Below are 27,071 nucleotides of genomic sequence, written 5' to 3' on the forward strand. Positions count from 1 at the left end.
TTGGTAAGGTATTTTGGGGGGGCTACCTAACAATAAGTTACTATCAGATTCATCACGTGGACCCTGGAAAGTAAAACTGCTCTGGCTGTGACGTATAGGACATCTATGACATATAGGACTTGTCCAGAGATATATCTGCTCAGGCAACTGAGAGTAAGTCTACTTGCTTGGAACCAGGGGGAAAAATCATTTTCCGCACTAAATTAGGTTAAGCATGGACTTCTTAATATCACATTTAACAAAACTTTACATTGACTAAGTGAAAGGGAATAAAGATAATAAAAGAAGTTTCAAAAGGGACAGTAAAGTATTCAGAGAGCTTTAAATGAAATTTTTTTCCATCATCTCCTTTCTTATCTTCATTGTCCAGAAGAACATATACCAATTGACACATTTTAAGTTTTTCATTATGATTCATATGTTTAATTCATATGTTAACAGATTGAAATTGAAAAAAATATCTGGAAACTTGTATTTGGTAGATGAGGACTTATGAATACATTTTGAAAACCAATTTTCAGCTGTAGTATTCATGACAAAAGCCTTCATTATACAGCACATGATGATCCAATGGCCTCAAATCCATAAGGCCACTGTTGACCTAGAAGCAAATTGATACTTAAATATACAAGTGCTGTATGGGACTGTGCTTGCCAAAATGTATTTCCCTGTGAAAATAAAGCAAATACAACAAAAAATCATTTGAAATGGTCCAGGAGTAATATTTAACCTATTGGATTTAGAATCAGAAAATCTAGATTTATCCTATCATTTCCTGCCTTTGAGATTTGGGGCTTCCATTTCTTATCTCCAATGAGGAGATGATAATAGCAATGATAGCAATAGCAAGAACAATGGCAACCATTTGTTCCAAAGAAGAATCAAATCAAATGAGTTAAGTATGTGAGAATTTTATTTAATGAGAAGAAACGCAAAAAGACTTCTGGTGGCCTGATGATCTAAAACAAACAACAACAAAATAGTGTAAACATTATGGAATCACAGTCTTACATAGGAGGCAAAGAAAGTAATTCTTGATTCTTGACTTACAGGCCCCGGGTCTTAATAAAGGAGGACTAAATGTTAAAGTTCTGAATTACTCTGTGATGGGCTACGCAAAATTTTGCCCGTTTAAAGAAACAAAAGTAGATGACTCATTTAATATTCATTCTGAGAAGAGTTATGTTTACACTTTTGATTTGGGGGCTTTTTTCTTTGCTATCTGGAACTACCCAAAGGAGAATTTTTCTGCGGTGATCATCATTTTTAAGTTCTCAACCTATCCCACGACTTAAATGCTTTCTGGGGGATCTCACAAGTTTATATTTATAAGACTTTTCAACAATCTGAGGTCTGTTAATTTAGCTATGTGGCTTTAGGCAAATCACTTTAACCAATCTAATGTGGGACAAATATAGAGTTTTGTGAATAACAAATCATGAAGATCATACATAAAAAAAGTGCCCAGTTGACTGCAAAGTTTAGTGCGAGCATGAAGCTGCACAGGGGTTTTATCTGGGGACAAGCAGGCTAGGGGTTCTGGTGCTCAATACGCCTCTAGTTACCTTTGTGAACATGAACAAACTGAGTCATGTGCCTCAGTTTCCTCATCCGCAAGATAAATTTCACTGAATCATCTCTGAGATTTCTTCCAGTATCTATATTGAATTAATCCATAATTCACACCTAAAGAACTGTATCTTAATTTTTAAGTATTCAAACATTGTTGGAAAATGCTAAAGCATAGGACAAATGTTTTTGTTTGTTAGAGCAGGAAGATAAAACTGGTGAAAGGACAATAATATCATAGCCAACCATGTCTTTTGTGTCCCCTCTTCCCCCCACTTTTTCTATGCCTGAACATCCAAGACTAGGGTAACAGCATTCCTTAAGAATACAGACCAGAGAAGCACCCACACACTGACTGTGTCTAACAAAACCTACCCAATACTTGCATACTGGGTGTTAAACTTAGGCTGAGCCAAAAAAGAATTCCTAAGTTCTCTACAAATAAAAGTGGATCTAATTACAAACTTTTGACTTTCTCCAAAGGATCTGCTTGAAAAAAAAACAAACAAACAAACAAACAAAACCTAAGGGACAAAGGAGGTCGATGAAAATGTCAAATTTTGAGGTGCTTACTTTAGGAGGACAAGGAACTATGGGACGTTGAAGAGGAGGAAAGCATGGCCATTCTGGAAGGGTTTCCTGAAGAAACCAAGGGACAGGATGATTATAGAGATCACAGGGTTGAGTGGTATTCTTGGGGAATTTGTTCTGGAAAATATACTCTGTCCTACACTTTCTGGGACCTCAGTGCCCTGCAGTCATATTCTTCCTTTGCATTCTCGTCCCCTGTCCTCCTGGACTCTGTCGGTATAATTTTGAGATCTCCATATCCCACTTCAGGAGGGTAAGGGTAAGATTTCCCAAGTGTTCCAAACTGAAGCACATTTTCCCACACAAACTCGGTTACAATTGGCAGTCAGTTACTGTTACTATTTTGGAACAGTGGTATAGGTGCATTATGGATGGGGTGGCATTTTGTGAGATAAACCTGAGTCTAACATATATGTCATGGTTTCCATAAGAAAATAAGATTCTAGTTCTAAAATACTGCTCCATTTCTAAGTTGAGGGAGACTTGAAGATAACTTCTTCAACTATGCCCTTCAGAGGTTCAGAGTCTAGGATAAGAGACACATAAGCAATGAATGTGCAGTCTAATCACGTTTGGTGCTTGGTATCTCCTGAGTCTTGGGAGAATGGCTTAATCTTCACAAGCTTTGCTTAAGAGCAAAGTGAGATGGAACATTCCTACAATGAGTTGATACTGATGTGCCAAGAGTCTTCTAATCTTTCATTCTGCACTCCACACTTACTGAATTACGAACTCCCCACAACAGCCATGCTGTCTCATAACCCTGACGTTATACTCCTCTGTATCTTTAAGGATTCAGCTCAAACATCATTTCCAGGAAAATCTTCCTAAACACTGCATACCTGCCCAACACAAACATGCACAATGTAGTCCCCCTGGAGCTTCTGCAAACCTTGTGCTTACCACAGTTATAGCACACATCTCACTGTATAAAATTTGGCTCTTTACTTACCATCTCTTTTTTTAAAGATTTTATTTATTTATTCATGAGAGACACAGGGGGAGAGAGGTAGAGACATAGGCAGAGGGAGAAGCAGGCTCCATGCTGGGAGCCTGATGTGGGGCTTGATCCCAAGACCCCGAGGATCACACCCTGGGCCAAAGGCAGATGCTCTACCGCTGAGCCACCCAGGCATCCCATCCATCTCTCATTTTTTGAGAAAAGGGCTCACATTATTTGCTTTTGTATTCCTGAACATTCGAACATCTGACATGCGGCAGGTAATCAATAAATACTTTTTGCATAAATGAATGAATGCATAAATAATTACAAGGATTTTTCCCTGCAAGAGCAAAGCTCCCTTCCACTTCTTTCATACAGAGTGATGCTCCCCTAGTTTACCGCTCAGCTTACCTGGGCCAAACATATTCTCATTTGGGTGAGTAATCAAAGCTGCTCCATGTACCAGAACTCATTAGCAGGAGCCCTGCAGGGTGAGGCTATGCTTCTTCCCTTTCACTCACCCAGCCACTCTGACAAAAAGAGGAGCTAATGGGGAAGTGCCCAGAGCCCACACCCTCCTTTCAGACTATACCTTGGCCCCTTAGGCTCAAAGTGTTCCAAAGTCTGAGTCAGCCACCCCTATCCATCCACATGTCTGGCTGCTGTCCAAGACTCAGATAAGAAACCACCCAGGTGCTCAGCCTCAGAAAGCCAACAACAAGGTGGTCTGGGCCAACAGAGACCAAATTAACTGAGTGCAGGATAGAAAAGGAAGCAAGCACTAACTGAGAGTCAGGAGACTGGCCTGGTTTCTCCATTGATAAGCTGTCCAACTTTAGCAAGTCACTTCTCCTCTTTGGGTTGAATCTCACCATCTAGGCAGTAAATGGATGAAGCTGAATGATATCTAGGGGCATGTCCAATTCTCAGGTGCCACGATCTGAACTCCAGGGCAAGCTAAGCAGCTCCTGTACCTGAAAAGGTAGTGAAACCTGCCTAGTCTAGCAACCCTATCCCCTGGATGGGGGTGGGGGGGGCAGGAGGGACAGCTCCCACTCACTGAGAGTGCAGGTTCAAAATTCACACAAGATGCTATCTCAGTCTTCATTCCAAGAAAGCTGAGTCTAAAACAGCCAAGCCTCACTGTTTCACCAAACCCTAATATTGCAGTGGGTAGTGCTGTAGTAGTACCAAGCAAGAGCCATGGCCTGGGCTGTACCTACCATTTAAACAGGCAACAAGCTCCTCCATCCCACACATCGGGTAGGACTATGCCATTTCTCTGCACGGTCTATGTCCAGAGCCTGTAGATAGGCTACAATCAAATACTGATTGTTCTGGACTGCATCCAGAGGAGCAATCCTAAGGAGAGCAGTATTTCTACCAAGAGTAGCACCTTTTATTCAGTGTTTAGTGCTTTTAAGACTTGTGCAGTAAGCTCCATGTGCTTACTCATTTTGTCCTTATGACCATTCCATTAAGGGAGTATTTTTATCCTCATAATGCAGAAGAGGAAACTGTAGTTTGTTATTAATGTGATTCACACAAAATGTATAAACTACTTGAGAAAAGTTAAATGACAATTATAATCTCTCACATCTGTATTGGACTATAAGTTTCCAAAGACCGTTCTATAACATCATTCTATTTGGTTTCAGTTATGCATAAGGTAATGTAGCTAGTGGCTGAGTCATGACTGTTACCTCTTTAAGGAAGAGGAACTTGAAGGGAGGTCAGGTTAGGTGATAGTGGTTTGAGTCTCAAAATCCTCAGTCCTGGGAATTCCCAGTACACCACCAATCTGTGCTAGCATTTCTCAGAGATAACCAGAGGTCCAGGAACAGGGAGTTGCCTAAAAAAGCAGTGGCCCAATGTAGGGTGTGAAGCTGGATTTCCAGAGTTTAGCTGAGATTGTGAATGGGATCAGGGTATGAACAGATGTAGCGACAGAAGGAAGACACGCAAGGAAACATCACTTTGGGCATCATATCCTGAACTATACGCAAGTAATGCCAACAATGTATAGTCGTCTATGTGCTTAGTTCTTTTTCAGCAGCACAGAGTAAGACCCCCAGGGTGTGGTAAGAAGAGAGAGCATTCTGGGTGGAGATGTTTCCGCAGGGGATTTTGTGCTCAGTCAACCTGAAACTTCTAAGATGACTTATTATGGGTGGAATAGCAGGTGTTCACATTCAAACACACTTGTTTGGCCTCACCTTCATCTGTTCTGTGGCAATTTCTCATCTCTTTCTTTCTTTCTTTCTTTCTTTCTTTCTTTTCTTTCTTTCTTTCTTTCTTTCTTCTTCTTTCTTTCTTCTTTCTTTTTACCTACTATCAGGTCATTAGTCAGAGTGAATCACGAATAATGTTTAGAAAGGAATTACATGTCTGAGTCTTTATGACAAAGGATACTGACATCCCAGGTCCCAGGCAAAATTAAGAATGCTGAATGAAGAATGCTGTGGTCATTCTGTCATTTGGTGAAAGTCAAAGCTTAGAAAATTCAGGGTTGTTTTTATTTTATCAAAACTTAATTTACTAAAGAAATATGGGTGAAATCCCCATTTAGAAATGGGAGGTTCGACTTCACTTGGGCTCTGGCCTCTCTTAATTTAGTTCTATAAGTCTACAGTTGAGAGAAGATCAAATCAGTCATTCTTTAGCCAGGCTTATGTTTATTCAACTACTACGCCACCATCCCTGAGTCAACTCTGTCTCTCTCTTCTGCAGTTTCTGTCCACACATCCCATGGTTTTCTCATTTCTGTTCACTCTGGCTCATAGGTATCCTCAAATTCACTTTGTAATCTTATTTCTCTGTCTTTAGGTGTGGCCCACATCATACTTCCTGTGAACTTCTGCAGTAGCCTTTTATTTTATTTTTTAAAAATTTATTTATTTATTCACAAGAGACCCAGAGAGAAAGAGGCAGAGACACAGGCAGAGGGAGAAGCAGGCTCTAAGCAGGGAGCCTGACATGGGATTTGATCCTGGGTCTCCAGGATCACACCCTGGGCTGAAGGCTGTGCTAAACCAGTAAGCCACCCAGGCTGCCCTGAAGTAGCCTTTTAATTATCACCCAGCCACCAACCTGGGAAGGATTATGATCTGCTACTAATAGATTACTCCAATGGTTCCAAACCTTTGGGATCAAACTCCAGATCCTGCATGTTCTGCCTCCTAAACCTCATTACCTGTCCAGCTACCACATATATTTCTTTAACTATAAGGAATTATTTGCAAATCCCCGAACATACTGTACTCTTTTAAGCCACCATGTCTATGATTATGGTGATCCTTTCTCCGGAATACATTTATTCTCCTTGCTCTGCTTTGACTTATCATACTTTCTTCATACCTGTCTTCTCCTTGCATCCACCTCTTGACTGTGTTCTCCCAAGCCCTCCACACTCCATTTATCCCTTGGCAATTTACAGTCTTCTTTTACTCCTTATCCACTGCAATTTTGGTATTTGGCATATACATTTTTTCACTCTCTAAGCTGTGACTTCCTTAAATGTGATAGCTGTGCTTTCATAGTTTTCTCTCCCTATAGGAAAACTCAATAAATATTATTAGAATGAATATTTAATAACATATTTAATTTGTTTCCCAGTGCAAACAAGAAAATTAATCTTTATTTTTAAGTTTTTTTCCTAGTCACTAATACAGGAAAAGCCTGTTGTAGTTTTTTTAAATATATTCTGAGAATGATCCTTATACAGTAATAAAAGTTGATTCTTTCAAAATTCTTTAATGTAGGGACCCACATTGCTGAAATGAATGGAAGTCTGAGAATGTATATCCTTTTTTACTGCATAGCTGCTGGGAATAATCACTTGGGATTTAGTCTGGCCCTAGTAAACTATTTTATTTCTACTTTCAAATTGTTACTCAGTCTTCACATCAAAGTATTGTTCATTCAACCATTCTTAAAGATTTTGGAAATACTTTAGTCCATACTCTGAAAAGTGTCACTTTATAATGAAACATCAGCTCTTATTTAGGGATCCTGATGATACATTGGAAAGGTGAACAAGTTTTGGCTTGTTTATGGGGTACGGGATGTAAATGCCATTTTTATCTGTTCTTTTTCAATTGTGGATACTATCTGGAAACCCTTATTTTGTATTCTGGTTCTGTCCTCTAATAGGTTTATGACTTCAGACAAGTTACTTAACACAGGTTCTTTACCTGTAAAACAGAGATCCTAATTATCCCTGCCTCATAGGGATATTTTGAGTACTAAGGGATATAATACACACCAAATACCTAAATAATGCCTGGATCACAGTGAGCAGATACCTATTAGTCTTTATTTTCAAGTTTCTCTTTTTAGCCTTCCTTACTCTGGGTTATTCTGTCATTGTGGTAACTGCTATTTTCTGATTCAGGAATTTTACAAATCCAATAGGGTACAAATATAAAATTGCTTTGGTAATCTGGATCCTTTACACTGCTCTGCAAATTTTAGAATTATCATGTCAGTTTCCTCAAAGAACCAACCAAGATTCTGATTGGAATTGCAGTAAATTGAGAGATCAGTTTGGGGATGGAGGGTGTGAAGAATATTGTCTTCCAATCTATATATATTGTATAACTTTCCAGTATTTTTAGGTTTTATTTATTTTAGCAATATTTTATAGTTTTCAGCAAGGATATCTTCTTCATCTTTTGTTAGCATTATTCTAAGCTATTTGATATGCTTGATGATATATCAAATAAAAGTTTCATTTTTTGATTGTTCATTGCTTACATATAGAATGACAGTTGATTTTGACGAGTAACATTGTGCCTTATGAACTTGGTAAATATATTTATTTTAGGAGTACTTTTGTGAATTTTATTGGGTCTTAATGTCAATACTTATGTCATCTATGAATAGTAATAGTTCTGCTTCCCATTTTTTAATCTTTATCTTTTTTTGTTTTCTTATTTTACTACTTAAGACTCCCACTGAAAAGTTAAAGACAAGTTTGAGGAAAGACACTGTTGCCTTGTTCCTACTCTTAGAGAGGAAGCATTCAGTCTTTCATAATTAAGAATAATGCTAACAGTAGATTATTTTGCAGTTACTTATAGTCAGATTGAAGGAATTTTCCTTTGTTCCTGGTTTATTCAGAGTTTTATTTTGAATGATTTTTTTTTCACCTATTGAGATAATTTTATGATTTTCTTCTTTGTCCTACTCGTATGGTAAGTTACATTGATTGACTTTTTATTACACTAGGCTGTAGTCCTAGGTCAAAAACCACTTGGTTGGGAACATGGGTGGCTAAGTCAGTTAAGCATCTGCTTTTAGCTCAGGTCATGATCTTAGGGTCCTGGGATGGAACCCCACATAGAGCTCCCTACTCAGTGGTGAGCCTGCTTCTCCCTCTCCCTCTACTGTCCTTCCCCCTGCTTGCGTTCTTTGGGTTTCTCTCTGTTTCTATATCAAATAAATAAATAAAATAATTTAAAAAAAGCAAGCACTTAGTCATGATATATTGTCTTTTAAAATATTTCCAAACTTTATTTGCTAATATTTTGTTAGAGATCTTTGATCATGAGTTATATAAGTCTATAATATTATTTTATTATCATTTCTTTGTCAGATTTTAGTATCAAGATTATGCCGATTTCATAAAATAATTTGGGAGGTGTTTTCCCCTACTCTATATTCTGCAAAATTGATATTATTACTTCTTTTGTTGTTTGCTAGAATTAACCATGAAGCCCTCTATGACCAGACCTCCCTTTGTGAGAAGGTTTTTGATCAAAAACTCAATTTCTTAATAGATATATGGGCATTCAGGTTTCCTATTTCTTCTTATGTTCATATTATTAATTTGTGTTTACCAAGGAATTTGTCCTTTTCATCCAAGTTGTCAAATTTACTGGCATAATCATATTCATAATATCACATAATTATCCTTTTACTTTTACTGGTGTCCCTCTTTTATCATCAATATTGCTAATTAGTTTTCTTTCTCTCTCTCTCTCTCTGAGCAGTCTTGATAAATTGTTTATCAAAGAACCAATTTTTGCTCTTGTTAATTTTTTCCCTATTTATCCAATTTCTATTTTATTGATTTTTGAACATTTTTTATTATTTCCATTCTCCCAATTTGCTGTTCTTTTTTAGATTTTCCTTTATGATGGAATGTTAATTCTTTGATTTTTGTACCTGTCTTTTTCTAAAACAGGCATTTAAAATAATAAATCAATGGTTCTGTTATTCCTCTTTCCCTTCCTTTGCTTCTTGAACAATTCAGTCCAAAGCAAGTTCAGTGTCCATATCAGAAACAGGGAAATCTATGGTGATCCCGAGTGAGATTTCAGAACCCAACTGGTGTGAGACAGGTGTCTCAGTGCACAGTTGGGAGCCCTGCTAGGGTGTGGGAGGCCAACAATAGTGAGAAGAGTTTTTATGCATCTGGAGAGACACAGCTCACCATAGAACATTGGAGCTCTGGTAGAGGAAGGTGAGTGTGTGTGGCAGCAGAGGAGGGAGATTTTCTAACACGGAAAATTAATCAAAAAAGCAAAACTGGTAAGTACGATGGGAGCAAAGTGTCTCATTGTTGGAGAAAGGACTTATAAATATGGAACGGGAAAAAGCAAATTGAAAACTCAAATGAGTGTAAACTCATGATTTTTAATATAGATAGGTATGTAGGTAATTTGACTAATAGAGATATAAATAAACAGAGTTATAAATGTGTGTGTGTATGTGTTTATATATTCCTTGGCTCTGTCCTAAGAGGGAAGCAGTGATATGCCAGATCAATGAGCATAATTATCACTTAGATTTTAGTCTTGAAATAGAATTCTCCACTAAAAGGAACCAGAGACTCAAAGTAATGGCTATTTCCAGAGGTTGGGCAGGGAAAGCTCAAGTAAAGCCTAAAACATTTTGTTCCAGGAAACAAGTAAAGTTTACTTACTTCTGGAAGGTCAGGAAGTACTCTTAGAATGATAGGGACATGTCAAAGGGACAGAGAAGCCAGCTTGAAAGTGTTCCTACTGGCCAAATCTGGGACAACTTAAGCTCCCAAATTAATATTGAAAAGAAGAGAATAAAATAAGAATCTGTGAATCCATGTAAATATTTAAAAAATGATTACATTGAGCATTTAATGAGTCACATAAAGTGTAAATTTTAAAACTAAGCAAAACATGTTGAAGGAATATGATGAAAGTGTAAATAAAACACTATGGAAGATGAGTTTGCATCTGGAGCTAGGCAGCACTGTTAGGACAACATGGGGAACAACCAGAAAGCATAATAGGAACCCATGGTAATTGTTCCAGAAGAAGATGATCTCAACCGAGCAGAACTTGTATTTTCTTAGTGACCATTCCCTATGTTCTCATTTCACAGGTATTTTGGCTATCTTTTGGTGTCTGCTCCCTAACTTAGCTTCTTTGATGTATGTTTTGGGACCCTCTCCTGATTATAGCACAGAATCTAACAGTGATTTCTTCCAGTAATTAATCTTAACTCCTATCCCCATTGTCAACTTTTCTGTCTTGGAACACAAGAGAGATAGCTCAGGTAGGTAGATGGATCTATAGAGAGATAATAAAAATAAATAGATATATAGGTGGATAGAACAATAGAAGACATTTTAATAATATTACAATTTTTTCTTAAGATTTTATTTATTTATTTATTTGTTTGTTTATTTATTTATTTGAAACACACACACACACACACACACACACACAGAGGCAGAGACACAGGCAGAGGGAGGAGCAGGCTCCATGCAGGGAGCTCGACGTGGGACTGGATCCCGGGTCTCCAGGACCACACCCTGGGCCAAAGTTTGCACTAAACTACTGAGCCACCCAGGCTGCCCTACATTACAATTTCTTATAAAAAGTATCAAATATAATAAAATATAATACTACTTGAGCACAATGGAAATTAAGTCTTAAGATTTTTAAAGTGTAAGTGAAGTGAAATCAATGATTTATATATTTCTTTGCTGCAATCTTTATTGGTATATTTCTTAAAATTTGTAAAAAGAAGTATGTTTTTCTGTAGACATCTTTGTGTTTTTCCAGGCTTTAATATGTTTAAGCATCCCATCTTAAGCAGAATATCTGTGCTGAAATTCTCTGTGCTTCTACAAGTCCACACCCTACTGTTCTTTACCCTGCCCTGTGACCTGTGAGGCTGAACTTGGATGTCACAGTCTAGACTCCCAAGCCCATGTCTCCCAAATAGGTTTGCCCAATGGGAGGAATTTATTCTGCTGGCAACCTTTCTGTTGGTCTCTGGGTGGGGAAAGTGGAGCAACCACTTTCATCTCTGGCTGTATCTCCTTTCAGCCACAGCTTCTGCAAGTGACCCTCCCCTGCAGCTGTAGGTCACACCAGGTCCTGCTAATTCTTCCTCCTGCCCTTTGGTAGAATCTGAGCACTTCATCATTCCTCATTGTTTTACCTAAACATGGTCCACAACTTTGTAAACTGTTTTTCATTAAACTCTCTTCAACAACAGTGTGCCATCCGTTTTCTGCTCTCCTTCAGCTAACATAGTATCTAATGACTCTTTCCTATGAAGATTGCATACTTGCTCTCAACACTGACTCAGACTTACAGATCTTCATTTTTTATTGCCCTGCTAGATACCTTTGTAATTCTAAATAATAGATTGCAATTTCTATTTCTTTATTTATACATTTTAGACATCCACTGACTTCCCAATAAGAAAGATGAATAATTTAGCACCCCTACAGTTCCTAAGGGAGGGAAGTCAGCCAGAAAGGAGCCGTGCATTCTTACTATTATTAATAGAAAAATATCATGTTAAAACTGCTTTTGACCTTGGTCCTTCAATCACTATATCCTCCATTACAGCTGAAATTTTACCTTCTGATTATTTATAAAAGTCTGTGACATTTAAAAAAAATAGTATTCTTGGTGTAGTTTCAATATATATCAAATATATATCAAAGGTTTTTTCCCATCAATAAAAATATATTAAACAATAAAATAATCAGGAAATCCAAGTGTCCTATGAATTAGAGTCTATCATTTAGATAACTATGAACCACCTTTCTGCAGGTAATCTTATTGTGAGATAAAGAACTTTCTTAGAAATAGGCTCCTTTCATATTGAAATATCTCAAGAGACCATATGGCCATACATAGATATGTTGTGCCAAAGAATCCTACAAAACATAGCCTACGTGTCCTTGGCCTGGGCTAAATAATGAATGGGATGAAATTCTGAATCCTTCAAATTCTAATATGTGTGCTTAGTGAGCTGGGCACTATCTGCTGGAGGATAATCAATCTCAGACCCGTGTCCTCCATAGCTTTTCCAATTCAGTTGATGGTAACTTCATCCTTCTTGACATTGAAGTTATTGTTGATACCTCTTTTTCTCTTACCTTTATGTCCTATCCTTTAAGAAATTCTGTTGCTTTAAAAAAAAAAGTTTACACTAAATGACAGGTGAATTAGACACTATCGTTTTAATTTTGTTTTGAGACTGGGAGATGTAAGGGCCAAATTCATGCAGCAAAAATGCATTCTGAAAATATTAGAACATGGAAAGTGGAAAACAATTGATCATATAGATTCCATCTTGCCCTGCGAACTTTCTTCTGTAGCGTCATGTCAAAAGCATTTGTTATAATAATTTTTGACTGTGCTTCATGGTGATGGAAGGACTTTATTTTCCTAACCATGGGGATACAACTCATGCTTTCTCAGGAGCTAAATTCATGGTGTTTGAACCTGTTTCCGAGTTTCACTGTTGGCATTTTCACTTATACTTTTACTGTACGTTTACCAGGTCCTGATGCTGAGAATGTTGTGTTTTGTCTTTACATCTGTTTACATAGATTATAAATGGGTGAGGTCTAATTAAAGAAAAATCTTTACAAAAACACTCAGCATCTCATTATTAAGTCGAATATGACTGGGTTGAGAACATATTTCAGGTGTGTCTATGATAAACCCAGTTCTCACTGTTCTTCCTTTGTCCTGTGTATTTAGCTAGCATTTTTGTGTCTTTGTGATCAGGATTGTTTAGGTAAAATTCCTTTGTTATTCCTGAATCACTCCTGCATTTGTTTATTTTTATCTTTTTAACCTGCTAAAGTGAAGGAGTGATGAGAAAATGAGTCTTTTTCCTTTATTCCTTTAGGAATAGGTTGAAACTCTGGCAAAGCAACCAGGTTTTTGTTTTGTTTTGTTTTGTTTTTTTTCCCCTTCTTGAGTGAAGATCTGGACAAATAAAAATGAACAAATGACAAGGAATTGTAAAAAATAAAAAAAAAAACAAAGAATCATTTAAAATATTTTAAAATAATATGTCAGTCAATAACTAGATAGTTTTAGAATGCATTGGAAATAAGAAAAAAATAGCTGATGCAAACAAAGAATCCACTGACAAGAAGTTTGGGGAAGTCAGATCTGTCTCTTGTAATTTATGTTTCATTGGTGTGGAGTGAATCTAAAGAGTTATATAAGGTGATTTACAGTACATCTGACAGTTGATATCAGGTGTACTATGAAGGCAGATGAAGAGTCTGGATTACTTCATTTGAGGCTTGTGTCCCCCCAGCTCTTAAGTTACAAATGGGACAGAGGGTAAAGTAACTCAATTTAAATGACCATTTACTTTGAGATTCTAAGCGTTGCTCTACAAGCCTCAATCTGCTACCCTGGGAAAGTCATTTCCCCTCTGTAAGGCTCAGTTTTCTTGTGCGTGTGTGTGGGGGAAAGGTACTAAACATTTTATCTATCTTTCCCATTCTACTACTTTTCACTGACAAATATTCTGATTGGTTGAATTATCCTAACTAAAATGTCAAAAAATTGTATTTGTAAGTGTTTCAAGGTTCCTAACTTAAGGCATGCTTTTTGAAAGTGAATAGCAGAGATTTAAGAATACTTTGGGTTAGCCTTGACTCTTAAGGGATACTCTAGCCTTCACAATATCATATAATTAAATGTTTATTTATTTAAACATAGAACTAGCATCTTCCATCTGAACATTCACATGATAAGATACAATTATAAATATATTTACAGTATAGCATCGTCCTACCAATGAAAGCTATAAATTATTGAACATCTAGTATGTGCCAAATATTTAGATACTTCACATGTAGTTTGATTAAGTCTACAAAGTGTAATATTATCCTAACTTGCAGATAACCCTTGGAGATGTTTAACAGTTATCAAAGATTGTGTGATCTGATAAATGACATAATTTACTAATTTCATAATCTAATTTAAAAAATCCTTTCTAATATGAATTAAAACATGAATTCGACTAACATAAAAGTGTGTATTATTTTCTTTAAACTAAATTGATAAGAATATGTATTTTTCCCAATAACTTACACTGTCACATTGAGCAAGGCACTCCTTTCTTCTGGATCTTGGTTATCGTTACTATAAATGGAAGGATTAAACCAGTTGATCTCTATTTGTCTCTATAGTCTTAAAATAACAAACTATGAGTGCACTGCTCTGAGCTTATACACCTTTTTTTCTCTCTGCATGTATGTACAAGTTATAGTAAGATAATATTTTTAAAGCTTTATGATGTGACTTTTAGTTTTAATGCTTTCTTTGACTCCTCCATTCAGCGAGGGAAGCTTTCTTTGTACGGTGTCAAAGAAGAGATGACATAGCAGGAATCTAAAGAAAAATAGAGTTAGCCCTTAGTTTTTCAGTTTTGAAGCCTTAATTTCAGGGGTCTGAGTAGCACTCACATGCTTCAAATCAGATTTGAGAGGATATAGTATGGGAGGAAGAAATGCTTCTCTTCTGGAAACCCGAACAGAAGCCTTGGGTTGTGAAGGAAAAGAAAGCCAGTGCTTATGGGCTGAGGGGGAGGTCAGGAAGACATGGGAAGAAAAGAGTTCACCTGGAGCTGCAGAGTAGCAGCATCGGCATCTGAAGACCTCCAATTCTCACTGGTGCACACACTCAACATAGAGCCTTTGCTGGCTGGGGCTTAGGAGCTACATGGGAGTAGAATCAGAGTCATAGCCTCTCCCTCAATTTTCACTGGAATGAGGAATGTACATTGCCTGGGCTGAGGGTTTTTCCCCCTTATCTTCCTTGTTGGCATCTAGCTAACAAGATTGCAACCAGCAAGTTTCCTCATTGGCTATCCAACAAAAGTGTTATTCATCACGTTCTGACACTTTGCCCAATCCTCATCTGACTTGTCCCATACAGGGCACTCATTTTAACATGTCAAATAGTTATAAGCAATCTAAATGGCAAGTTATGTCAGGACAACTAGAAGGACAGAACAGTGTAGAAAACACAGTTCCTTCCCCGCCTCTCCCCAACCAAACACCCATATTTGTATATGGATAGGACTTGAATGCAACCAGCTCTTGGTCTCTTCTGCAAACTAGATCAGCAATAAAACACACCTTGTAAAAAAATAAGTTCTGTGTGTTAAAGTAGAATAAGTTAAACATCTCAAATAGGGGAAATCCCCCTTAAGGAATGAAATAAAATATTTCAAGCATATTTCTCATAAAATAATTTGGGGTGGTGATAAATTCTAAGGTACTGTTGACTATCCTGGTAGTTACTTCCAAGATTGGATTTATTGTTTATACATTTTTTAAGAGAGAAAGAGAGAGAGAGAGAGACAGAGAAAGAATGAATAAGCAGGGAGGGTAGAGGGAGACAGAATTTTAAGCAGACTCTACTCCCAGTATGGAGCCTTGACATGGGGCTGATCTCTAAACCCTGATACCGTGACCTGAACAGAAATCAAGAGTCAACATTTAACTGACTGAACAACCCAGATGCCTCTACTCCTAATACCTGTAACTACACTACATGGGATCTCAAAACCCTGAAATGTATTTACCTCCAGGACTAATTCATTTCCACTCGTACCCAGAACAGTATGTGGCAAAGGTAAAATTCATTAACTCTTTCTCCAGTAGAATATGAGATCAGACAGAATATAAGTCCGAGTCTCATTATTTAATCATGGACTTAAAGAAGGACACTCCAGGTAGCTGAGTCTCACTGGTTTTGTCCAAGTGTATTTATCTAACAGCCATTGACTGTGTGAGTTTTCAGAAAATATCCCATGGTGCATTATTCCCAGGTGGCATTTGCTAATAGCTTAGTCTCCCAGGTAAGCATAAATATATGCAGTTCCAAATGCCAATCACTAAGTATTCAGAGAGCTTACTAGAGGCATAAATACTCCTTATTTGGTATATAAGACCTGCTGGTGATGAGCACATATGGCACCATGAAAGGAGCAAGATGAGATCTTTGTAAAAGAGGAAACTCTGGGGCAAGGGAAAATCTCTTTAACAACATTCTGAGATCAGGATGTTGGCAGCTAAAGAAATTTGGATGTCAGCTTCCAGTACAATCTTATCCATTCAATGCCTTTCCATCCCAGGTCAGAGTTCACAGTAGCTATAACTTTGACAGGAGTCCAAGTTAATTTTTATCTTCTAGCCAAGAAATGTTATCATTACATTCTTGTTGCAACAACCTATAAAATGTAGTCACTGCTTTATCCAAATTCCTATGTATTACTCCATTGTTTATCAGACATTTATTGAATATCTGTGAGAGCTGTCCTCCTATGCAAGAATTGGGAGTTGGAACTATGATATTTCAAGATCAATAAGACATAGTTTCTGCACTAATATTACTCACTCTTTTGGGGGCCAGACTTCTCCAGACAGGGAATCTGAATCATATGCTACAGATTACCCAGATACAGCATTGATTTTGTGAATGAGATGATTTTCCTTTTAATATTGGCTAATTTTATTCAAAAAATGTTCGTGAGGACCTACTATACTATGTACAAATTTTCAGACAGAGGCAAAGTTAAACACAGGCTGAGACCTTTATTGAGCTAACAGTTTGGTGGCTAAGGAAATCACTAATAACGTGCCATAGACTGGGCATAATGCCCAAAGAGAAATGCTAAATATGTTTTGAATAATAGTAGCGTTATTGAAATATCTGCAAACTTTTAAAACTATTTTGACTGAACAAAAATAAATCTACCTATTTTTGGATATGTGACCTATGGTCTGTTTTGGAAAAAAAAAAAGACAAAAACAGTATAACATTGCACAGAAGACCATTGGATCTTGAGATCTGCCTTCTAGTCCTACCCTTTCTGTGTGATTCTGGGAGCTCTTCCCACTGTGGGCCTTAGTTTTCCTTGCTGTTAAATTAAGAACTTTGACAGATTGGTCTGTAACATCTGGGCCAATCCAATGACAACTATATAGAAATCACAAACTTGACTTCTTCAAATGCTCATCTGCAAGGTCAATTGTGGAAAAAAAAAAACTAGCCTCATCAGTCTAAAATGACAGGGCCAGCTGTGTTAAGAGCTTGGTAAAATGAACTGAGAAATGGAACTTAGAAATCAGAGGGACTTCCCAGTGAGCTGGTGAAAATCCCTTCTTCTCCAGAGCCCAGTTCCTAACTTCCATTTCAGATATAGGAGTTTTAATGAAAAGAAGTTTCCTGAAATGAACCTGTTTGTGATGGCAAATACTTTCTTTAGGATCCAGGACATTCCAATCTCTTGACCTGAAGTTGTACTGAATGGAGGGATTAGGGTATTTGATGTGAAAGGTGAGATATCCTGAGGTTCAAGTTGCAAAGTGATAGATAGCACTGGTTTGGCTCCTTACTTATATGACCGCTAGCAAGTGCTATGCCAACGAAGGAGAGATTTTCTGCTTATTTTGTCTGTGATAAGAACTGGACGATCACAACGGTACTTGCCACAAAGAGAATAGGGAGAAAACAAAGTAGTTATTTATCTGCCAAATATTTTCCCTTGAACCACAATGGGCTATCACTGAAGGGATGGTGCAGTTGCATATGGTGCCATCTCTACCAGCTTTCCTGGAGGTAATCATCATCATAAAAGATGAAATGCCTTCTCTCTTGCCTGCTATACTTATCCAATTATTTATTTTGAGTTAATTTTGCTAATTTCTCTTAAAAATATACATTATTGGGTTGAAAATTTTACTCCTGATATTTTTATTTCCTTAGTATATATAAAAAAAAATTCATGCCTATTTCAACCAGAACCAGTTTTGTGGACAATTATACATAGAATGAGTAGAAGAGGGGTTATTTTCATGTATATTTGCACTGGGGATTATCCCATCGTATACTTATATGACACTTTGGTTGATGGTCAATCTGGTACATTATACTAATGGGGAAGACTTCTGACTATTTTGTTCTCAGACACATCAAGAAAATGCCTCCTGAGCATTTGTTCCCTCAGTACAAGTAGGATACATGATGAACTGTGCTCCTCCGACAGAACAGCAGTGAGACTATTCCTTGAATTATCAAAGGACTTGTATATTATTTCTTTTATTCATATTTTTTCTAGCCAAATACTTTTTCTCATATGCCACAGGAGACTTTGCTCTATGCCAAGGTTTTAGTCACTAGAGGGAGATGTAATCACAAACTCCCTTTATCAAGTCGGAGTCCAGGGGACAGATGGAAAGGCAAACTAGCCAGGAAATGACATAGTCCTGTGTCCTGCCAGAAATCTCAGTGGTAAGAGAGCTCCAATGGGTATCTTATGTTAAGCTCACTCTCTGGTATTCTGATGGCTACTTACCAGAAAACAGCTCATCCATCCAAACCTGCAAGGACATCTCTACTGAAAAATTGGCAGTCTTAAGGGACCACGATTTCCATCTGTGTTTAAGTAAACACCTGTTAGTGTTAGATGTCATAGGTTGTTGAAAGACTGTGCTACTTAATAGTATCATGAAATACAAATGTTTAAAAGAATATTTATGGGTCCCATAAATGTTTTCCTTTTGAAAGAATGGTAGAGTCAGAATGTCAGAAGAAGCAGGAAACTTATAGGCCATCTAGTTCCCTCTTGTCGATTTGTATGAGAGAAGACGGAGTCCTTAGAAGAAATTTGTCCAAAGACATTACTTTGGTATTTATTTACTAAACTAGAACCTACATCTCCTCACTCCTGATTCAGTATTTATGTCATAACTTCCTTCCTTTCCACATTTCTTGAGCATTTACTACTTTCTGGGGCAATTAGTGATGTGAAGATGAGTGTGAGATCTGTCCCTGTGTAAAGAAGCTAATGGTTCATTGGAGAAGGCAGAAATATGAATGATAATTACTGGGAAGATAATGTAAGTTTCTACACTGAAGTACAGGTAGAAGCTATATAAAAACAGGAGGGCTGGTTGGTATACTTGGTTTGGGTTGCATATATCCCAAATACATACCATAAAGGAAAATTTTCATGCAAGTTCCCTCTCCAAATCTTACATCTCTAGATTCTCCAGCCTCAATCTTTCTATGAATTCATAGGAAAAAAATACATATAATATGAAATAAGTGCTATTTAAAAAAGTTCAAAACACTATAAAGACATAAATAACATATCTTCCTTATACAACAAAAGAATGCATGTATATAAAATAAAACTGGAAGTAACTAGAATAAATGTTAACAGCACTTGGTATTGGAGGTCTAAAATCATGACTAATTTTTACATTTCTGTCCCATTTTTAAAATAATGGCACTTTTAATTATCAATGTAATGAATATATTTTTATTATATAATTTCAGATATGAAACTCAAAACTCTAAAACTTTAGAAGAAAATGTAGAATATGTTAGTAATACTGGCATTAGGAAGAATGTGATAAACAAGTCTCCAGGAGCACAAACCACAAAAGAAAAATATTAATTTTGACTATGTTAAAATTTAAAATTTCTTTATGACAGGACACTATGATTTTAAGTGCAAGTTAAAGACTGAAGGAAGATTCTGGTGACTCAAATAAATTATAATGAATGATAACAATTGTGTCTAGACTTCATAAAGAATTCCGAAAACCATGAGAAAATGTCAAATAATTCACTAGAAATAAGGATAGATATTAAATAAAGGAATTTCAAGGAAAGGGAAATCTGAGAGGCCTGTAAATATAAGAAACTTCTCTACAAATCAGAGAAATATTCATCAAAATCACAATGAATTACCATTCACACTCAGACTAGCAAATTAAAAACTTGAAAAATACCCAGATGATACTGTGATGGAAAGAAGCCCCTGTACTGTTATCTATAGTGTAAATTGGGAAAATTACTAAGGAGCACAATTGGATAATTTAAGTAAGTTTGAAAATGAGATATCCTATGACTGGGAAATCCATTTCTAAGTATATTTCTTAGAAAAACTCTCACATATCTACATGAATTTATCTGTTCAAGAATGATCCTTACAATAGAAAATGTAAAACTAAAGTTGGGATAATTTAAATGCCCATCAATAGGAGAATGAATATATAAACAGCAAAATTTGAAGCAGTAATTAAAATAAATGAACTTAATCTTCATCTGTTAATATGGATAAATTTTAGAAACATAATATTGAGGTAAAAAAGATATAATCAGATACATGCAACATAGTACCATTTAAAACTAAAAAAATAAATCATACAAGGTACTATTTGTAGTTGCTTATGTGTATAATAAGCTCATAAAACAGATGGGAAGAATACATATTAATGCCAGGACAGATATGATCTTTGGGGAGAAAAAAAGAGAATTGAATTGCAGGGAGATGTAGGAAAATCTGTAGCATGAACTTTCTATTTCTTAGTATTTTTATGTTTTTAAAAACATGTTGTATTTCTTAAAGAATGATTATACTTTTTCTTCCAAAAATATGTTTTTGTTTCTTTTAAATTCTGAGGACAATATGGTAATACCTTTAAAAACAATGTATAAATCTAGTTGATATTTAGATACATATCTGTTAATTATTTTCTGAATTTTTGTATATTTTATCTCATGACACGAATTAGAACATTAGAAAATGATGATATATTGTATAATGACTTTAACAAATTATAGAAAAAGTACATCCATGAATCTACTGGGATATTGAATACTGAGTGGATATTTTATAACATTAATGATAATTTTTAAAATCTAGATAACTATCTGTATATACTAAAATATTTGCAGATACTATCATATCAGAGGTTTCTTTCAAAACTGTAAATGGTGGAAATGTGTAGGGGTATAGATATAATAAATTGACTTTAAGTTGATGATTTTTGAACCTAGAAGATGCATACATAGGGGTTCATTATACTTGTCTTTCTACTTTCCCAAAATTAAAAAATGGAAAAAATATATTGAATTAAAAAAAAGTAAGTTGAAAAAAAAGGACGTAGTAGAATACAGTTTAAGTTACCCTTCACCATTCCAGTTTACACTGTTATTAGCATTCCCTGAAGTCTTGTATGCACTTGTACTGTAGAAATGGAAACATGTGTTTTTTATACATGTTATCACACTGAATATATTCTGCAGCTTCCCTCCCCTTCACCAACAACATTTGTTAGAAATCCACCAATGTCAGAACAGTTCTCCTCACATCATTATTTAAAGGCTACATTAAACTCTATACAAGAATATATAATATTCTCTTACTGATTGATGGATGTTTTCAATCCAATTTAAAACTTTATGCAAAAAAAAAAAATAAAAAGAAGTAGAAGAAAACTGAGGGTGCCTGGATGGCTCAGAGTTTGAGCATCTGCTTCAGCTCAGGTCATGATCCCGGGGTCCTGGGATCGAGTTCTGCATTCGACTCCTTGCGAGGAACCTGCTTCTCCCTCTGCCTATGTCTCTGTCTCTCTCTTTCTGTCTCTCGTGAATAAATAAATAAAATATTTTTTAAAAAAGAAAGAAAACTGAAATTTATGAACATACTGCAATTAGCATCCTTGTGTAAATGTTATGGATGTATTTCTACTGATTTTGAATTTTTTTAATTTTCTGAAATTAATATTATTCCTATTTTTTAAAAGATTATATGCACAATAAGAAAATAAAATACAGAAAGGATTCGAATGAAAATCGTAAGTCCTCTGGCATATCCTTTCACACTGTCCAGGACGTTTATCTATTTATGGGTTTAGTTCATCTGCTGGTTACCTCAAAAACCCAAAATAATGTGTTTGTATATCTATTATTTTTATTTGTAAATGTTATATGACACCTTACTCTTTTTATAAGATGGGAATTTAACATGATTACACTATTTCCCATTTCTTCCCAATATTTAAACAGTTTTATTATTATTTTCAGTTCTATTGATAATACTTATCACTTTGTTATACTATTTAAAATCATATAATACTTATGCCTCTGATGCTAGTTTCACCAACCTGAGACAGCACTGCGTGGCTCCTCACTATGTAAAGTGAGGGTATTAGCACCCCCTCTCCTTATTTTCATGCCACTTTTTCCTTCCAACTCCAATTTCCATCAGCCATTCCTCTTCACATGCATGTTCAAGGTTCAGGTTTGTGTTATCTTCTGAATCTAATGATACTGAGTTTTGTACGTGGTGTGTAAGTTTTGATGCTGCAAGTTAAATACCAATAGGCACATAGCATCTATATGATTCTATAAATCTCATTCGCTTCAGAACTAAATATGTTAGTGTTTTAGGATTAGTTTCCTAACAATCTAATAAAATGATCCCTTTGTGCTACTCAGTGGATAATTTTCCTAGAATCTGTGTTAACTGGATTCGCTTTTCTTATATGCCATCAGTTGCTCAATATTATGCTGCATTTTGATTTACTTATATTTATACCATGACTCTAAAATTTCTTTTTTTTTTTATTGACACCTTTTCAATCTTGAGAATCAAGTCACATAGCTTTACCATATCCCCACAGTTTTGGGGATCTTCATCATACAGGCAGTTATAGAAAATTCCCATTTTCTTTTTTTTTTCCCTTGAAATGCTCTCTCCCAGGCTTTCTGACACCTCGGTACAGTCAGGACTATATGTTCTCTATGCAATCCTGCAAGGGTATCATGCTGGGGCTTCTCTGTGCTCCTGGATTGGAACCTCTTTCTTGGATTCCAAATTTTCTTCTCTGCTATTTTGTTATCAATTGACTTGTCAGCTAAGGTATATGGAAGACAAATTTTGGGGTTGTTGCTTATCTGAAAATTTCTTTATTTTGAAGCAACACTGGACTAATGAAGCATAATACTGAGTGTTTAAAAATGTCTTATGTATAGTAGGTCTTTAAAGATGTTGAATGAAAAAAATGAGTTCATTTATCCAATAAGGATATAATGTATGCCTACTATGTGCTAGGCATAGCTTTTACATTTGAATAAAATACCTGAGAGTTAGAGAGGGTAGGTGATCCATCCAAGGTAAATGGGTAACAAATGGGTGGAAAATGCCTGGGTCTAGACTCAGCAAACGTATGTTTTGAAACTGGCTCTGTCACTTAATGTCTATACCTCAGACCTGTTTTATATGAATGGGATTTATAATACTCACTTCACAGATCTTTAAATAAAACAATATGTCCTAAAGTATTCTGGAAATAAGAAAATGCTAATCGAAGTAGACTTTTTAATATATGTAGATTGAAAATAAAGTAGATCCAATTTCCCCCTGTTTATTCTCTCTTTAAACTTTTTTTTTTTCAGAAAAACGTTGGTAAACACCTTTAGAACATATTTTAAAATATTTTTAACAAACTGGAAGTCAATTTTCAAGTTTTTTTAACGCTGTCTAGAATAGTGAGTCTAAAAAATTCCAATTTTATATTTAAAGAAAAGTGTTGACAAATAATGACTTCATCTCATGGTAAAAGCAGGTTCTGTTATTTTAGTTGTTATCAGATCTGTCATGCATCTGCTTCCTAGCTGTTCCTCTTCATGTCTTAGAGCATACTTTACATTGCTCCATGACCCCAAAGTGTGCTGCCTTCTTACCAAGGCTTGGGAAGCAAAGTGATCAATAGCCTCTTCTGGCTTAGAATGTGCAGCGTTGAGAAATTCTCATTTGTTCCTTTTAGAGAACTCAGTATTCCTAGGTGGGTCATTCCTGGCCTACCTCAGTACTTCCTTCACTTAAGTAGCTTCACCTTTGTAAGGCATGTCTCTCTTGCGTATTGATCAGGGGCCTTTAACAAGATACCGTGATATTGTATCAAAATTATTTGGATGTTTGATGGGCCCAAAAAAACATTTATGCAATACTTCATAATGCAGTTTAGCAGATAGGATCTCAATGAGCTCTAAGAAAAATTCCTGAATTTATGATTCTCAGAAAAGTTCTGAATTTATGATTACTAGCATTTCATAGTAGAGGCTGATGCCAACATCTCATAAGTTTTAATCATAAAACCAGGATTTTAACTTGAGTTTTGAGGTCAATCCCAGTATCTGTGTTTGATGCCACAACTGATTGCCAAGATAGTTGCTGTGGGTGAAGCAGAGATAATGTGACACAGATCCTACACTCAAGATGTTTGCAGTCTGTAGGTGATAAGATCTTTTTTTTTTTTAAAGATTTTTTTATTTATTTGAGAGACAGAGAGAGAGAGAGAGAGAGAAAGAGCACAAGCATGGAGGAGGGACAGAAGGAGAAGCAGACTCCCCCTGAGCAGGGAGCCCAACACAGGGCTCGATCCCAGAACCCCAGGATCATGACCTGAGCCCAAAGCAGACCCTTAACTTGCTGAGCCATCTAGGCACCCTAGTGTTAAATCCTTACCCAAACTATGCTCACATAAAATAGAAATTAAAAGCTCTAGGAATACAAATGTAATAAAAATTATGAAAATCAGTAAAAGGGGAGGATATCAGGGAGCTCAGGAGAGACTCCGTGCAGCAGAAAATGTTTGATCTGAGCTTTAAAGGCAAGATTGATTTCTTTTCTTTTCTCTGTGTGTGTGTATTTTGTCCCATTTTTTTCATATTTCATTTTATTTTTAATTGAAATGTTACACGTACAAAGACTACATACATTATATTTCTATAGCTTAAAGGGTAATAATACAATTATTACTCCTACATCCATTACATTTCTAATATCTTAGAAATTTTCCCAGTGCTCTGCATCTATTAAATAATCTTGTTCCTCCACTCACAGAGGTAACCACTCTCCTGACTGTTGTTCTTTGTTCTCTTGCTTCTTGTAGTTTCCACAGGCATTATGTGTCCCTAATTACACTTGTTTAGCTTTGACTCTTCCGATCTTTTTCTAATTAAACCATACTATATATGGTCTTGTGTGACTTATTTTCTATTTGACATTGTGTGTTTGAAATTCATTAATACTGATCTATGCAGCCAGTTCAGGCACGTGTATGTTTGGGTTGTTTCTGGTTTATTCATGTCTGTTACATACAATGCTGCTATGAATATGTTAATATGGAACTGCAAGTTACACACATGCAATACTTGCATATATTTAAGAACTTTGCCTAGGTGTGGAAATGCTAGACCCTAAAATAAGAAATCACATCTTCCATTGTAACAGTGGATCAAACTGCTTTTCCAAAATGGATGTGTGGGTATGTTCTCCTACCAGCAGTGTGTGACAATTTCCATCATTTCACATCCTTTAAAGCAGAAGTCAATGTATTCATTTATGTGTCCTGATCCCATAGCACGATACTTGCCATATGGAGGGCATTTGTTGGTCAGGTGGATGAATAAGGAGATTGGATGCTTAAACAAAGCCAGAGAAAGAGGATGCAGGTTCTTTTAGGAATGTTATAGAACACACACATTTTTTTTCTTCTAATGGGAGGAGACAAATGACCATATTGATAAAGAATGCATTTGTAGGCAAAATTACTTATTTTTTTTTTGCACCTAACATAATAAGTACTGAGTCAATTTCCAGCTGACTCTTTCTTTCCTCCTGGCTTGGACAACTTTCTCTTTTATCATTTTTAGTACATAAGGAATGCATGTTTATGAGAGATGAAGAAATTACAGTCAAGGATAATTTTTAAAAATTATCATCTGAAATTGCACCATTATGAAATAACCATTATTACCATTGTATGGATGCACCGTAATCTATTTTATGGCTACTGAGGTCATTTTGATGTTAGTGACTTCAAGGCTGGAGGAAGTAGCTTCTGAAAGTGTGCTTATTCATACAAAAATGCATTCAGAATTGTACAACTTTTTAGTTTTAAAAGTAATCAGGCATTCAAGGCAGCAGCATGGACTTTTCCAACATCAGAGCAAGGAGAGAATTTATGCTTAAAAAATTCTGTCATTTTCCATAAGAGGAAACAGAGCCAGGAATATCAATCCCAAGTCTGAAGATCATACTCCCTTGCTCTGAAATTTTGGTTCACTCCTAAGCAGTTGCAAGGCCAAAGTCCTCGTTGGCCATGCAAGAACTTCTTAGTACAGTGCTCTCTCCAGTACACCAGATTGAGAGTCCATAAAAAATGTTTACCATCCTCAATGTGCCAAGCTTTGTCAAAGACTTTTTTATGTAAGACTATTGACAACACTGATGTAGCTGTTTATTGCTGCCACCAAACACCACCTGCTTTTGCAAATAAGGAAACTGAGGCTGAACATTCAGCGATTTTTGGCTGAGGTCTCAGAACAAATCACCACAGTACCTAGATAAGCCAAGTGCCCTGCCCCCTGAGACCACATTGAGATAATTCTATTCTAAGGAGTATCCATCATGTAACACATTCTACTTTCATTGAACCAAGGGCAAATGACACCTAGATTTTCCACCTGGCATTATTCTTACCCATTAGGCTGGTCTCTTCCTTTCAGTTACTTATGGATGGCTTTGATTTCTTACCTTCAGCTTGTCTATTGCCTGACATGTCCCTGTGACACATGAGACGGAGAGAGATGGGGCAGGGGTGGGTAGGCAGTATGGGGAGGGGGTGCACGAATGAAAAATAGATGACTGGGTGCTGTTTTTGATCTGATATTATTGTCTAGTTAAGATCCAAGATGCTGTCCCTCTCTTGTTGCTGTGTACTCTTTGCTTTGTAACTCAGAAGTGTTTATCATGACAAGCTGTGAGCAGATGGACTGGAGAGAGAAGAGAAATTTGACCCAAGAAGATGTCACTTAAACAGCTGAGGCTAGTATTT

Source organism: Nyctereutes procyonoides, unplaced genomic scaffold (assembly GCF_905146905.1).
Source record: "Nyctereutes procyonoides isolate TBG_1078 unplaced genomic scaffold, NYPRO_anot_genome, whole genome shotgun sequence".
Classification (NCBI taxonomy): Eukaryota; Metazoa; Chordata; class Mammalia; order Carnivora; family Canidae; genus Nyctereutes; species Nyctereutes procyonoides.